This window comes from Cupressus sempervirens, chromosome 11 (genome assembly GCF_028749045.1).
Source record: "Cupressus sempervirens isolate cs-2001-9-10 chromosome 11, ASM2874904v1, whole genome shotgun sequence".
Lineage (NCBI taxonomy): Eukaryota > Viridiplantae > Streptophyta > Pinopsida > Cupressales > Cupressaceae > Cupressus > Cupressus sempervirens.
In genome coordinates this window covers 714,671,032-714,685,209 of record NC_143128.1, presented here as the reverse complement: position 1 = coordinate 714,685,209, position 14,178 = coordinate 714,671,032, and positions in this window count along the sequence as shown.

The following is a 14,178-nucleotide window of genomic DNA, read 5'->3' as shown; positions in this document are numbered from 1 at the left end:
TGCAATATAACAAAGAAGTGTTATATAAATTAATAAAAAATGAGACATTGTTTTTGTTAGAAATAATTATTTTAAATATAGTTGATTAAAAGAATTTATGGTGTGAATAGATGTAAATTATAATTTATATTGAAAAAGTAATGTAATATGTGTTGCAATGCAAAATGTTTATTCAACATCTAAGTTATATTTGTTTATTCAAAATGTTTGTAATGTATTGTGTGATATCAACACTTGCAACACAAGTGGAAAAATTATTAGGTGTTAAGAATAGTTGTGAAATTTTAGAGTAATTATTGGTTGTATAATGTGAGGGGGATATATGCAGGAGCCTTGTACCTATATTTGTTAGAGAGAGAGAGATACTTGTTGCAATAGATCTCCCTCTATTTTCCTTATAATTATGTATGAGTTGTTATGCATTTTGGAGTAATTCTCAAAGGAGAACATCGGTTGTATGTGAAGATCATTTTAGTAACCTGACATGGTTGTGAACATAGGCCCAAACTCTCTATTTTTCCAAATTTGATTGTCTCTTTTTGAAGCATTAATCATTGGCATTTGTTTTCCATTATAGCCCATACTAATGTGAGTTGTATTTTCCTCCAACTACCCAATGACACTAGAGTTATGTTTGTACAATTTTATTATTTTTGAATGAACTATTATTCACCTCCTTCTAGAGTTACCAAATCAATATTGAGGGGTTTGGGATTCATAGGTTGTCATGCGATATTTTTTTGAAAAGAGTAGGCCATAATTTGAAAAGGGAGATGATGTCATTTAGAAATATTGAAATTTAACCTAATTTAGCAAACAACCATTGCTAGCATTCTAACGAGGAGGGGCATGTACGTAGCTTAAGAAATTGACATTCTCCATATTACTAAGACATAGGAGGAAAATAGATAAACCCTAGAATCCAAAATTCTTAAAATTATTTGTAGCTAAGATTTGGCTCTGCAAGGTTGCATAAGAAAAAGTAATTGTTTTTGGAAGACACACTTTGTTCCAATAGAGATGGGTATGTAGAGAAGTTTTGAGTTGATTTTGCTAGCGAGACATTATCATGTAGCCTTCCTTCACATTATATTCTCATTATTTTACTCCATTCCATATGATTATATCTCAACTATGTTTAATTGCAAAGAACCTTCCCTTCACAATTAATTTTAAATATTTATACTATTTAAATATGCAATCTACTTAATGTAATACATATCTATAAATGTAATACTTATTGTACTTATGCTTATTGTTAATCTCATATTGGTTTTGACATATGAGTGACAATATACTTAAGCCATTTACTTAGTTCATGTCGAACAAGTAATACATGTCGAGCATAAAGTTCTCAGGTAGTATATGCCAAGTTACAAATATTTAGTATGAGCTGAGTAACTACTAAGTGTCAAGTCACTCAAGTATCAAGCAGATGGTATGTGTTGAGCTTTTCAGATGCCAAGTGATCAGTGGATGTTGAGTCATTCAGAGGCTGAGTTACAACATTGAAGTTGTAGTTAATGTCGAGTATCAAGGACTTCAAGTGCAGAATTACACAGTTTTGACACAGATGTTTGTAATGGCAAAAACTTCTATGTAAACCATTTTTTGGCTGACCTAAGGATTGTTTTATGATCTTTGATGATAAGGATGAATCTTAGTAGTGAATCCTTATGCATTAAATGCATCCAATAATAAAAAGGAAGGTTTAAGTGGCAATATGGGTGAATCACTATCATTGATTCATACCTAACCCTAAGTCACCTAGGTCTTGTTAAGGAGGATAAACCCTAAACTTTTTGTGAATGTTTAAGGAGAATTGAAGAGAGTTTGCATGCACAAACAAAGCAACCATGGTGTGAATATTTAATCAAATTGCAATTTTTTCAAAAGTGATGTAGGTGCAATATAACGAAGAAGTGTTATATAAATTAATAAAAAAGGAGACATTGTTTTTGTTAGAAATAATTATTTTAAATATAGTCGATTAAAAGAATTTATGGTGTGAATAGATGTAAATTATAATTTATATTAACAAAGTAATGTAATATGTGTTGCAATGCAAAATGTTTATTCAACATCTAAGTTATATTTGTTTATTCAAAATGTTTGTAATGTATTGTGTGATATCAACACTTGCAACACAAGTGGAAAAATTATTAGGTGTTAAGAATAGTTGTGAAATTTGAGAGTAATTATTGGTTGTATAATGTGAGGGGGATATATGCAGGAGCCTTGTACCTATATTTGTTAGAGAGAGAGAGAGAGAGATACTTGTTGCAATAGATCTCCCTCTATTTTTCTTATAATTATGTATGAGTTGTTATGTATTTTGGAGTAATTCTCAAAGGAGAACATCGGTTGTGTGTGAAGATCATTTTAGTAACCTGACATGGTTGTGAACATAGGCCCAAACTCTCTATTTTTCCAAAGTTGATTGTCTCTTTTTGAAGCATTAATCATTGGCATTTTTTTTCCATTATAGCCCATACTATTGTGAGTTGTATTTTCCTCCAACTACCCAATGTCACTAGAGCTATGTTTGTACAACTTTATTGTTTTTGAATGAACTATTATTTACCTCCTTCTAGAGTTCCCAAATCAATATTGAGGGGGTTGGGATTCATAGGTTTTCATGCGATATTTTTTTGAAAAGAGTAGGCCATAATTTGAAAAGGGAGATGATGTCATTTAGAAATATTGAAATTTAACCTGATTTAGCAAACAACCATTGCTAGCATTCTAATGAGGAGGGGCATGTACGTAACTTAAGTGATTGATATTCTCCACATTACTAAGACATAGGAGGAAAATAGATAAACCCTAGAATCCAAAATTCTTAAAATTATCTGTAGCCAAAATTTGGCTCTCCAAGGTTGCATAACAAAAAGTAATTGTTTTTGGAAGACACACTTTGTTCCAATAGAGATGGGTATGTAGAGAAGTTTTGAGTTGATTCTGATAGTGAGACGTTATCATGTAGCCTTCCTTCACATTATATTCTCATTATTTTACTCCATTCTATACGATTATATCTCAATTGTGTTTAACTAAAAAGAACCTCCCCTTCACAATTAACTTTAAATATTTATACTATTTAAATATGCAATCTACTTAATGTAATACATATCTATAAATGAATCGCAAAAAAAATCATGAATATATAGATAGGTCCTTATACATAATGAATGAAATTTGGAACTATCATTCTTAAGCCCATATCCAATTGGAAATGACTAACTAGCACTTGTATCTTGGGAGGTTGCAACGGTTAAGCTGATAGTATTGTATATGTTATGCCACTTTATTATGGATGAAGATAGTTTATTTATTTCAATGTTTCTCTTCTATTTCTGTTTGAGCTCCTATATCTATTTCTCTTCATATTCATCCTCTCTCTCTCTCTCTCTCTCTCTCTCTCTCTCTCTCTCTCTCTCTCTCTCTCTCTCTCTCTCTCTCTCTCTCTCTCTCTCTCTCTCTCTCTCTCTCAAGTGCTATCATTCATTTTGCTCCTCCACCATCTTTCTGTATCTTTCTATATCAATATCACTATCATTTCTAATTTGAAATGAAAAAATAATTTGGGTCAAACTATAAAATGCTTTTAAACATGAGCTTTTACCATACACAATATCACCAAATAACAATATGATTTCATGTGATTAAATTTTTGGGTCAAATTTGGCAAGAGCCTACAACACAATGGTAAATTGTGAGCCTCTTATCGGAGAGGTCTTGAGTTCGACTATACACAAGTTTAATAAATAATAACAATTAATCACATCACATAATAATAATGAATCTTGGCTTCGGCCTCTTACTGATAAAAGAAATAAAAAAATTTGGGTCAAATTATAAGATACTTTCATAGAAACTAGTTTTTAAAAAAATGAAAAGTTATCTTAATACTATCAATTTTATATTTTGATTTCATATGTGATTAAATTTTTGGGTCAAACAATAAGATAATTTTCATAAACATTAGTTCTTTAAAATGAGAATTTGTCTTAATAATATCAATTTTTGAACTTTAAATTAATTTATTTTTAGGACAATAATGTCAATTTGAAATAAAACAAAAAAAGTAATATATGTGGCTATTAAAGTAAACCAAACTCATAGGAAAAAATTATATCTTAATTAGAGAAATAAAGCACATGGTCTAATATAAAATCTAAAGTGAAATTAAATTAATCAAAATTCAATTAAAAAATTAAATTAAATTACTTATTCCAACTAATAAAAAATCGAATCTCATTTAAGAATATAATCTAAATTACTAAGTTCTTTTTCCATAATAAGTAAAAGGGATGTCAATATAATTAATTAAAATAGCTTTAAATATATATTTTACAATTACATGAATGATTACAATCAATTCAACAAAGAAAATGAAATAGTTCACAATCTATTTAAAGAATCTAAATAATTTAATTTTTAATGTAAAAAATACACATGGAAACTTAGAATTTTAAATGTACCAAGCCTAAACTTCATCAAGAGAGATCAACTTCGTCTAATCAAATGGATTCTTGACTTTGTAAACTTAATACCTTAGTGCAATTTCAACATACCAAATATAAATAAATTTGTTGGTCGAAGAAATTTAAACCTATTGTATTTATGCTTATTGTTAATCTCATATTGGTTTTGACATATGAGTGACAATATACTTAAGCCATTTACTTAGTTCATGTCAAACAAGTAATACATGTCAAGCATAAAGTTGTTAGGTAGTATATGCCAAGCGAAAAATATTTAGTATGAGTTGAGTAACTACTAAGTGTCAAGTCACTCAAGTGTCAAGTAAATGGTATATGTTGAGCTTTTCAGATGCCAAGTGATCAATGGATTTCAAGTCATTCAGAGGCTGAGTTACAACATTGAAGTTGTAGTTAATGTCGAGTATTAGGGACTTCAAGTGCCAAATTACACAGTTTTGACATAGATGTTTGTAATGGAAAAAAATTCTATGTAAACCATTTTTGGGCTGACCTAAGGACTTTTTTATGATCTTTGATGATAAGGATAAATCTTAGTTGTGAATCTGTATGCATTAAATGCATCCAATAAAAAAAAGGAAGGTTTAAGTGGCAATATGGGTGAATCACTATCATTGATTCATACCTAACCCTAAGTCACCTAGGTCTTCTTAAGGAGGATAAACCCTAAACTTTTTGTGAATGTTTAAGGAGAATTGAAGAGAGTTTGCATGCACAAACAGAGCAACCATGGTGACTAAGGTGTTATGATTTGAGTGTCATTCTAGAATCAGTTAAAGGAGAACAAAGGAAAGGAATCAAAAGACAACAAAGATACATCTGATTAGAAAGGATCGAGTATACATTAGAATAGAGGTGATTTGACTTCAAGAAATAGAGTGCTAACTGATGGATCATTGCTGAGACATTCTAATAGGCGAATCAGTCAAATCTCTTAATAGAGTACTCTTGATAGGCTGTTGTAAATCCTTCAGCATGGTGCTTACTTCATTGTAAGTTAAAGTCCTTTTACCAGGCATACTTTTAGCAAGGTGTTTAAATCCTTTAACAGGAAAAGATCTAACAATATTGTAAGCCTTTAACAAGGCAAACCTTTCATAGGGTAGATCATGTTTCATGATCAAACATTGTAACCTTCCTTGGATACATTTTATTATTGTAGTACTAAAAATTTGTGGGTTTCATCCCCACCCCAATTTTACCTTCTCCTTGGAGGGTTTCTGGGTAGCCAAATATCTTGTGTCATACATGTGTTGAATATTTTACTTTCATGTTGTGGACATATATGCTTAATTTGGTATTTCGATTTATATGCATAGATTGTGAGATGGATGCTTGGTGAATAGTTTTTGAGGTTGAAAGTTTTAAGTGTTAATTCAGCCCCTTCTCAAAGTTTACTTCCCTATTGTATTTCCGATAATATCATTTCAATATCTTCAAAAATCTCTAATAATAGGTCTTGATTTGGGGTTAAGATTTGAATACAACAACCCCAAAAAAATCATATGATAAATTCTCTAACATTAAGGACTCAATAAACTTTTATAACTTGCATGTGATGGAAAAATGAGAAAGGCAATAGAACATAAGAAAATGAGGAAAGTTAAATTCAAGCAAAGACTACATATATATATTTTTTGTTTCAATTTAATTATAAATTAAACATTTTAATTCAAATTTACCTAGCCACATCTGCATGGTGTCCTTCTAATGGATAAGAGACTTTTCTATGTTTTCCTTTCTTAAAAAACTAATATCCTAGAACACGTTGGGCTTCAATTCCTTCAATACAATCTACACATGAGAAAAATTATAAGAATGATATTAAATAATGATAGAATCCAAACAATGCACTTTTCATTCCAAGGCTCTATAACAAACAGAAATATCGACATCAGTTGCATGCCATAGGAAAAACTACACTTCATAAAGGCCTATTAAAATCTCAAGAATGTTCATTTAGGGTAGATAAAAAAACTCCTCCTCACAATCAAACTATTTTAAATTCATGTCCTAAACATTCAAGGTAACAAACAAAATGGGTAAGTGTTTATAAAGAGAGTGTTGGCAATATTAAATTCCTCTCCTCCCACATATACATGGAGTTATACATGAATTGTAGTGTTAGCTTTGACCACATTAATCTATTAAAAAAATTCCCTACAAACTTGCTAACAATTGAGCATAGAATGGTGGACCCTATCTCCACATACAAGAAATCTAGAGACTTCTCCCGATGTATGGATGCTCAATATTGTCTATAAATAGAGGCATTCTACTTACATTTAGTCAATCAATAAAATCAATTATATTTAGAGCTACAAATTTACAACTTGCTTCTATTTTATTTCTCTTTTTCTATAGAAAAAGTTCTTTTGTATAATTTCTTATCATTTATTTAGACTTATTTCTTTTATCATAAGAAAGACATTTTTGAGCAGTTTTACAAAGTAAATGAGAGATTTGTACCTAAATCTATACAAAATCTTTGCTAAGTTAGTTGCAAAGCAGCGTGTATTCTCTATTAATAGAAAAATGTGTTTGAAATAGCACCAAAAAAATTATATGTACTTTAAATTCATTCAAAAATCCACTTGAATTGAAAACTCATATTTCTAGTGCTCAACAAAGCAAAAAATTGTGGGAAAAATAAATGATAAATATACACCATTCATTTAATTAATCAAATTTTTATTAGACTGATTGTTATTCATGCAAATAAATTTTCAAAATTGAACAAACATGAAGGTGAAGAATTTGTAGTTTGTATGTCTATCTATACTTGGATTCAACACTTGATTTATGGTACTATACAAACTATTAAATAGAAAAATTGTAAGCATCACTAAATTATGAATTTATCTTCACTTTAATTGAGTAGACTTTAAACTTAATACTTGTAACAGTTGCCTCCTATGCAAGAATCTAATATAGCTAAAGAGGAGGGAAAACTTACAAACTAAACTATAATGTTTTCCTAATTTGATTCTCACACCCATGAAAAGATTTATGAAATGTGTATTCACCTTGTTCTTCTAGGATTCAAATAGTTAACAATGTAGCCACAACCAAATGCCTATCAAGGCTCATATTTGGTATGAATTCTTAGATGACCAACTTCTCTATTTCTAGTGTGCAACTTAGGATAAAATGAACACGACTATGGTGACATAATTCTGTAATAGATATAATGTATAGAAAGGGCAGAATCACTCTACCAGAAGAAAATATGCATCCATGACACTATCGCCCCTATGATAGCTAGAGAACATGCAATAGAACATGGCAAGCAACCTATTACCATATGTTTCCTCTTGGTGTCTAATTTCCCTCATATCTATTTCTTCCACTTTTTTCAATGACACAAGGTTGGAATCTTTTACCAATATTGATTTCCTTCTTTCCCAATGTAAGACTACTAGATTGTTTGAACAATCCAATTTATGTCTTAATTGGGGAGCAACATATTGGATAATTAATACCATGAAAAACTTTTAAAAACAACACATACGGAAAAGTGGATAACTTCCCTCATTTCTTTTTCTTCCACCTTTTTTTATGACACAAGGCTAGAATCTTTTACCAACACTAATTTCCTTCTTTCTTGGTGTAAGACTATTGAACATTGTCTGAATAATCTAGTTAAAGTCTTTGTCAGGGAATAACATATTAGATAATTAATACCATGGAAAACTCAAAAAAAGAGCACATAGGGAAAGTGGATAACCACTATGAAAGAGAGTACAAAGGGATCATATGTAAGGGAGGGAAATTGCTCTATGCATAGTCCCTCACTATATGTGAAAAAACTTTGGTGAAATCCCTTACCACAAATGAATATGATTTGGCCAAAAACTTATCTTTGTACACATAAGACAAGCATGCAATCAAAATATATCTCAATTGTGTTAATTAGGATTACACTATCTATGATACATATCTAGATGTAAATGTAGAAACCAATGACAATGTACATGCAACTATTTGAAAAGAAAATGGAGTTGTTATTCTTCAATATATAGTTGATATTGTTTACAAATTCTTCTAGGCATCATATTATATACATCTCAAGTCATGGTGTAAACACTATTTTTAACAAACAAGTTAGTATTTAAAAGAACTTTTCTTAAATGCTTTAATATTCCAATTGCTCTAGGCATCCCATTAAAATATATGTATAGTTTTATACACAATCCCCCACTATATCAGAAAAATATTTGGTTGAATAAATGTCGCAAGGGCATAAGCAAAAATGTCTATGGTAGGAGCATTTAAATGGGATAGAGTATAAATAAGTAAGCAATATGTAAAGAATATTTTGATGTAGTGTTAAGAAGGAAAATGACACTAGAATTCTCATAGTAACCCTTGGCATAGGGTGATCTTCATCAAATATCATATAAGATCCTAAGCCAATTGTATGATAATTAGAAGAAGGATCATTCTTAATGAAAAGAATGAGTAGGATTTCTTATTATTTAGTTTGATCTTACCTATTACTTATTTTTCTTCTAACATTTTTATACAATGCATCTCATCCTTGGAATAGATGTATGAGTTCGTTAAAACTTTATAGAGGCTCACCTACAACATGGGTACTATGCATAGCCTCATCGACTGAGGGATCGACTATATGGGCAATGATAGGTACCCTCTCTCTGATAATCACCCTGTGTGTCAGTGTGTAATGACCCTCCTACCAAAAAGCATCCCTATCAGCTGGTGTACTATGCCCCTATCCTAAATTCAATGGTACATCAGTATAATTCACTAGCCTTCTTGATCAAACCTCGACAAAAATTAGTTGCGCAAAATAGAGTGGAAGTCGGTCATTGTTTGGATAATGACCATAAGCAACAAGGAAGTGTGGGTATATCAATGCAGCCATATGCGGATCTATGCACGGTGCAAGGCACCCCCTTCTTTTTGGTTTTTGAGTTATTAAGGTTTAGTTAAGAGGATGTGTGTATTTAATAAGTTGTAATGGTCCTTGGAATTCAACTACTCCCAATATGTTTGTAAAAGAGCCGAAATTGCTCATTAGATCCTAGAGTTGTCAAAATTTACTCAATACGTTAAAAGTTTCTAAGGATGGGAAACTAAAGTATTTGGATAACTAATAGGTCCTAGGAATCCTAACTAGGGTCTTATAATAGTCCTTTAACCCATTTGATGAAAAGATGTAAAGAGCAAAAATTGCTCAAAAGTTGCAAAGTTGCTCAAAAAATTGCTTAAACAACTTAATCAATTTTTGCAAAAAGTTGTAAATGATAGTTTGGGAAGTTGTAACCACCCATGCTCAGGTATTGAAGCATGAGAAGAATATTTTGGAAGGTTAGAATGTTTTCAGTCATATTAGACATGTGTGAACCTATTGTACGGATATTTTACTCTATTTGTCATGGTTTTTGCAGAGTTTAATGCCCTAGTATGACTATGTACGGATTGGGATAGATCATTTGACTTTTGGATTTTTAGAGTAGTATTTCATATTTATTTTGAATATAAAAACTTAGTTTGAAGTTACAAGGTTGGTGAGTTGTGGAAGTTTTATTGGTGACTAGTCTGTGGTTTCCATTCACAGGGTTGTTGTCACATTAATGGCTCTAACTTTATCATCCATTGTGGAAAATGTTTGAAACCTTTTGGGATGATAGGTTAGACTCTGTGCATATGGTTTTTTCTTTCCTTTTTATTTTTATGTCTAGTTTTCAAGTGATGAAGTGATGCCCTAGGCTGACTACTAGGAGTAGGTGAGCTAAGACAGTGTGAAGATGGTGTTGCAGAGCACACCCATGATTAGACCAGGCCAATCCAATGGAATATTTATAATCCCTAGGAGGTACCTTGATAGAAAAAGTTTTTGGAAAGTTTTATTTGAAGTTTGAAAGGATCTAGAGGTCTTTTGGTGAAAACTAGTTTAGAGGCCTAAAAGATAGCCTAGAAACTAGGGCTTGAGGGTGAACAGGGTTGTGGGTGTTTTGTGGTTCTGTAAATTTGGATTCTAGAAGTGCTAGGTGATAGATTTTAGAATCCTAAGTTCTTTTATGGGGATATTTTGAAGAATTTGAAGAAATGGAACAAAGTAGTGTTACTATACCTAAAGCAAATAGGCCTAATTAGCCCTATTTGAAGATAGTGAGTTTTAATGGTTGTTGATGTGACTAGAGGTGTTAGGATAGGTCAAGAAAGATATGGAAGGTATCTAAAACTTTAGTAGAAACCAAGAAAGTGAGAGAGAAAGATCCTAAGAAAGGGTTAGGGTTTTGAAGGAAGGAAAGGCTAGTAGGACTAGTGCCTTAATAAGGGAGATTAAGTCTACACCAACCCAACTATACCTAGGAGGCAAGTTGGGGTAAGAGTCTTGTAGGCTAATATTGGTGGAAAGATCAAGAAAATAAGAGCCATTGGATGGTTCAATGATTAGATCCTTACTTGGTATTGGTTAAGTGTTAGATCTCTAGTCCCTCTGGATCAATGCACCTCATGATACCCCTTCACAAAATTTTAATCTACATAATGAAGGAAACATTCCCTCCTTAGGGTGTATTTGGACACTAAGCCCGGTATTGTTAAGGTTTTTCCAAGATCGCTTCAAATGTAATTGCATTACCATGATCAGCATATGTTTTCCAATTCCTAGGTAATCTCTTATTTATATGATAATAAATCAAGAGGAGACATGTCCCTTCATAGGACATGTATATTCATGTATTCATTAAAATGATAACAATGTTATTATATATAATATTTCATATATACAATTTATTATTTAATTAACTACACACACAAATATGTGTGTGTGTGTGTGTGTGTGTCTGTATATGTATATATATATATATATATATGTATGTATGTATATGTATATATACACATATATGTATGTATATATATATATATGTATATGTATATATACACATATATGTATGTATATATATATATATATGTATATGTATATATACACATATATGTATGTATATATACATATATACATACATATATATTTATATACATGTATATATACATACATATACATATATATGTATATATGTACATACATATGTATGTATGTATATATATGTATGTATGTATGTAACTTCAATTTAGTCTCAAATTTTATTGAAGCTACCAAACATCAACATATGCCTCATACAAAGTAAGATCCAAAGATACTTCTCATCTGTTACTCTCAAGGACTCCCTATACGATGTGTGTAGCATTAGGAGAAGCACCATGAATCTCATCTCGAATGTAAATCAATCCATGTTAAATACTCTAGCATATACTATTGTATACACAAGAGAATGTACCCCTAACCAAGAATTTATGAAGTCTTTGAATGTCTTAGTTAGTGCAATAATATTTCTTCTAATATGGAATAGGATGCTGCTAGGGTGGAATAGAAGCTTGCTAAGGGGATAGACTTTTGTGGGGGGATAGGTTGTTGATGTTGAATAGGTTGATCATGTTGGAAATATAAGATAGGCTAGGTTACTGAGAGGGGAGGGGTGAACTAGGAACCAATAAAACTTAATCTTATTACACCAAATAATCCTTCATTTATATTCTGATTTGATTGCATTCATGAAAGACTAAAAGCATTAAAACTTTCATAACAATTTGATACAAGATATGGTGACCTAGAAAACTTCCAAATAGAAAGTAAAACTAAGATGGGGATGATGACCACAAGGTTTAATACTATAGTATAAAGTTGGCCAGTTAAGGCTTACAATTGATCACTTTTGATGATCTGCCCTATTAGGAGCAATAAAGACAGCCAGGTCCACCTTGTTAAAGGATTTACAAAACATATAATGAAGTATGTACTTGATAAAGAGATTTGTAAAAGACTTTTAAGTCCACCTTGTGAAAGGATTTAATTGATACATCTATTAGGATGAACTAGTGGCTGATCTCTAATCTACAACTTTGATTTGCTGGTTAAGATTCCTTTGAAGTGTACTGATCACCTTGCTATGATAGATAAATCTTTGTTGCTCCTTATACTGCTTGTAGCCTTCTTAATTCACACTCCTACTCATATGATTTCTTTTTATTCACATTCTTATTTTTGGATGTGATACAATAAATTACTTATATATCAATCCAAACTAAAATTCATCAAAGTTAGCTACAATACAAGTTTCACCAAAATACAAAAAGCCAACTCAACTACTAGCACTCAGGTTCTGAAGACAAACTTGGTGAGGTGGTGATACTTGGCAACCATTGTCAAAACTCAGTATAATCATGCTCTTGGTAGATGTAGAAGCTTGGTTCATACTAATCACTTTCAATTAGTTAGAACTCAGTCAATACTTGTTTCTTGGTAAATTTAGCATATAAACTAAATTACTTAGTTGACACTGCATGGCTTAGTCAACACTAACATTGCAAGCTTGGTATGAACTAAATACTGATTTTGGAACTCGATAGCAACTATAGAACTTGGTTAATACTGTAAATTGCAAGATAAGCTTGATAGCTACTAACCATTTAACTAAGTGTGAGTCACTAATAAACAAACTTGACCATAATGTCAACAATCTCCCCCTTTGTCATTAGTGACAAAAACACTTATCAAACAAAATTGAATTCTCAAAATTTCAAGTCCAAACATTCTTTAGTCTCCATTCTATGTCTTCAACTTGGTAACATAATCTATTTTTGAGATTTTCCAAAATTTCTTTTGTAAGGAATGTTTTCTGATTATCTATACATGTATATGTATAATATTATGCCACTCTCCCATACACATATTATACTTTTCTCACTATATACATATATCTCATATCTTGTCTTCTCCCTCTTTTATATCATATCTTATCTCATATTCTCGCCTTTATATATCACATCTTCTCCCCCTTTTTGGCATAAATGCCGAAGGTGTATACTACATGGTGATGCCAAAATGTGACAAGAAGTTAGACTATAACTTCAAAATCAATTCCATTATCTTGTCCCAATTTTCCTTTAACACCTTGCTTGTATGAAGTGCAATCTGTACTTTTGCTGATAACTGCATCATGTGATTAGCTATGGAGAAGTTATTGTCATGGATGAGAGTTTTGGCATGTAATGTTTTCTGCAATGCATCCATGTTTGTGAGAATCATGCCTTGGATGCCTAAAAGTGTGGCCCTGATCTTGGCTTCTTCCCTTAATAATTTTGCTTACAAATTAGTCAAAAATTTGATCTTTGAATAGTGAGTAGAACTGTGGCTTGGCTCAAGTGACAACTAGTGTGCACTTGCCTTCAAGTTTTAATCTATCTTAGATAGTTTATCTTTGATTCTCGGGGTGAAGATAGATGAATCGCACAACTTACTGAATAATGAAGTAACACTATTTGTAGAGGTTTATAATGAGCTAAGAATAGTATACAATTATATTTTATTTATTGTAATTTTTAGTGCCACTTGATCCAATACTTTGTTCTCAAATTTCCTCTTTGCTTTCTATAGCAACTTTTCTTGTCCATTGAGATCTTCATTGAATTTTTGGACAAATTCTACTAACTAAACCAAAATAGGTCATATACTATCAACCTTAGTGCTTAGTGCATCTATAAGTATGTTCTTCACATCTTCAAGCACTTGGTTTTCTCTGCTTTTCTCTTCTCTAAGCTTCTTCTACTTAGCTTTCTTTTGCAATAGTTCACCTATGATGTT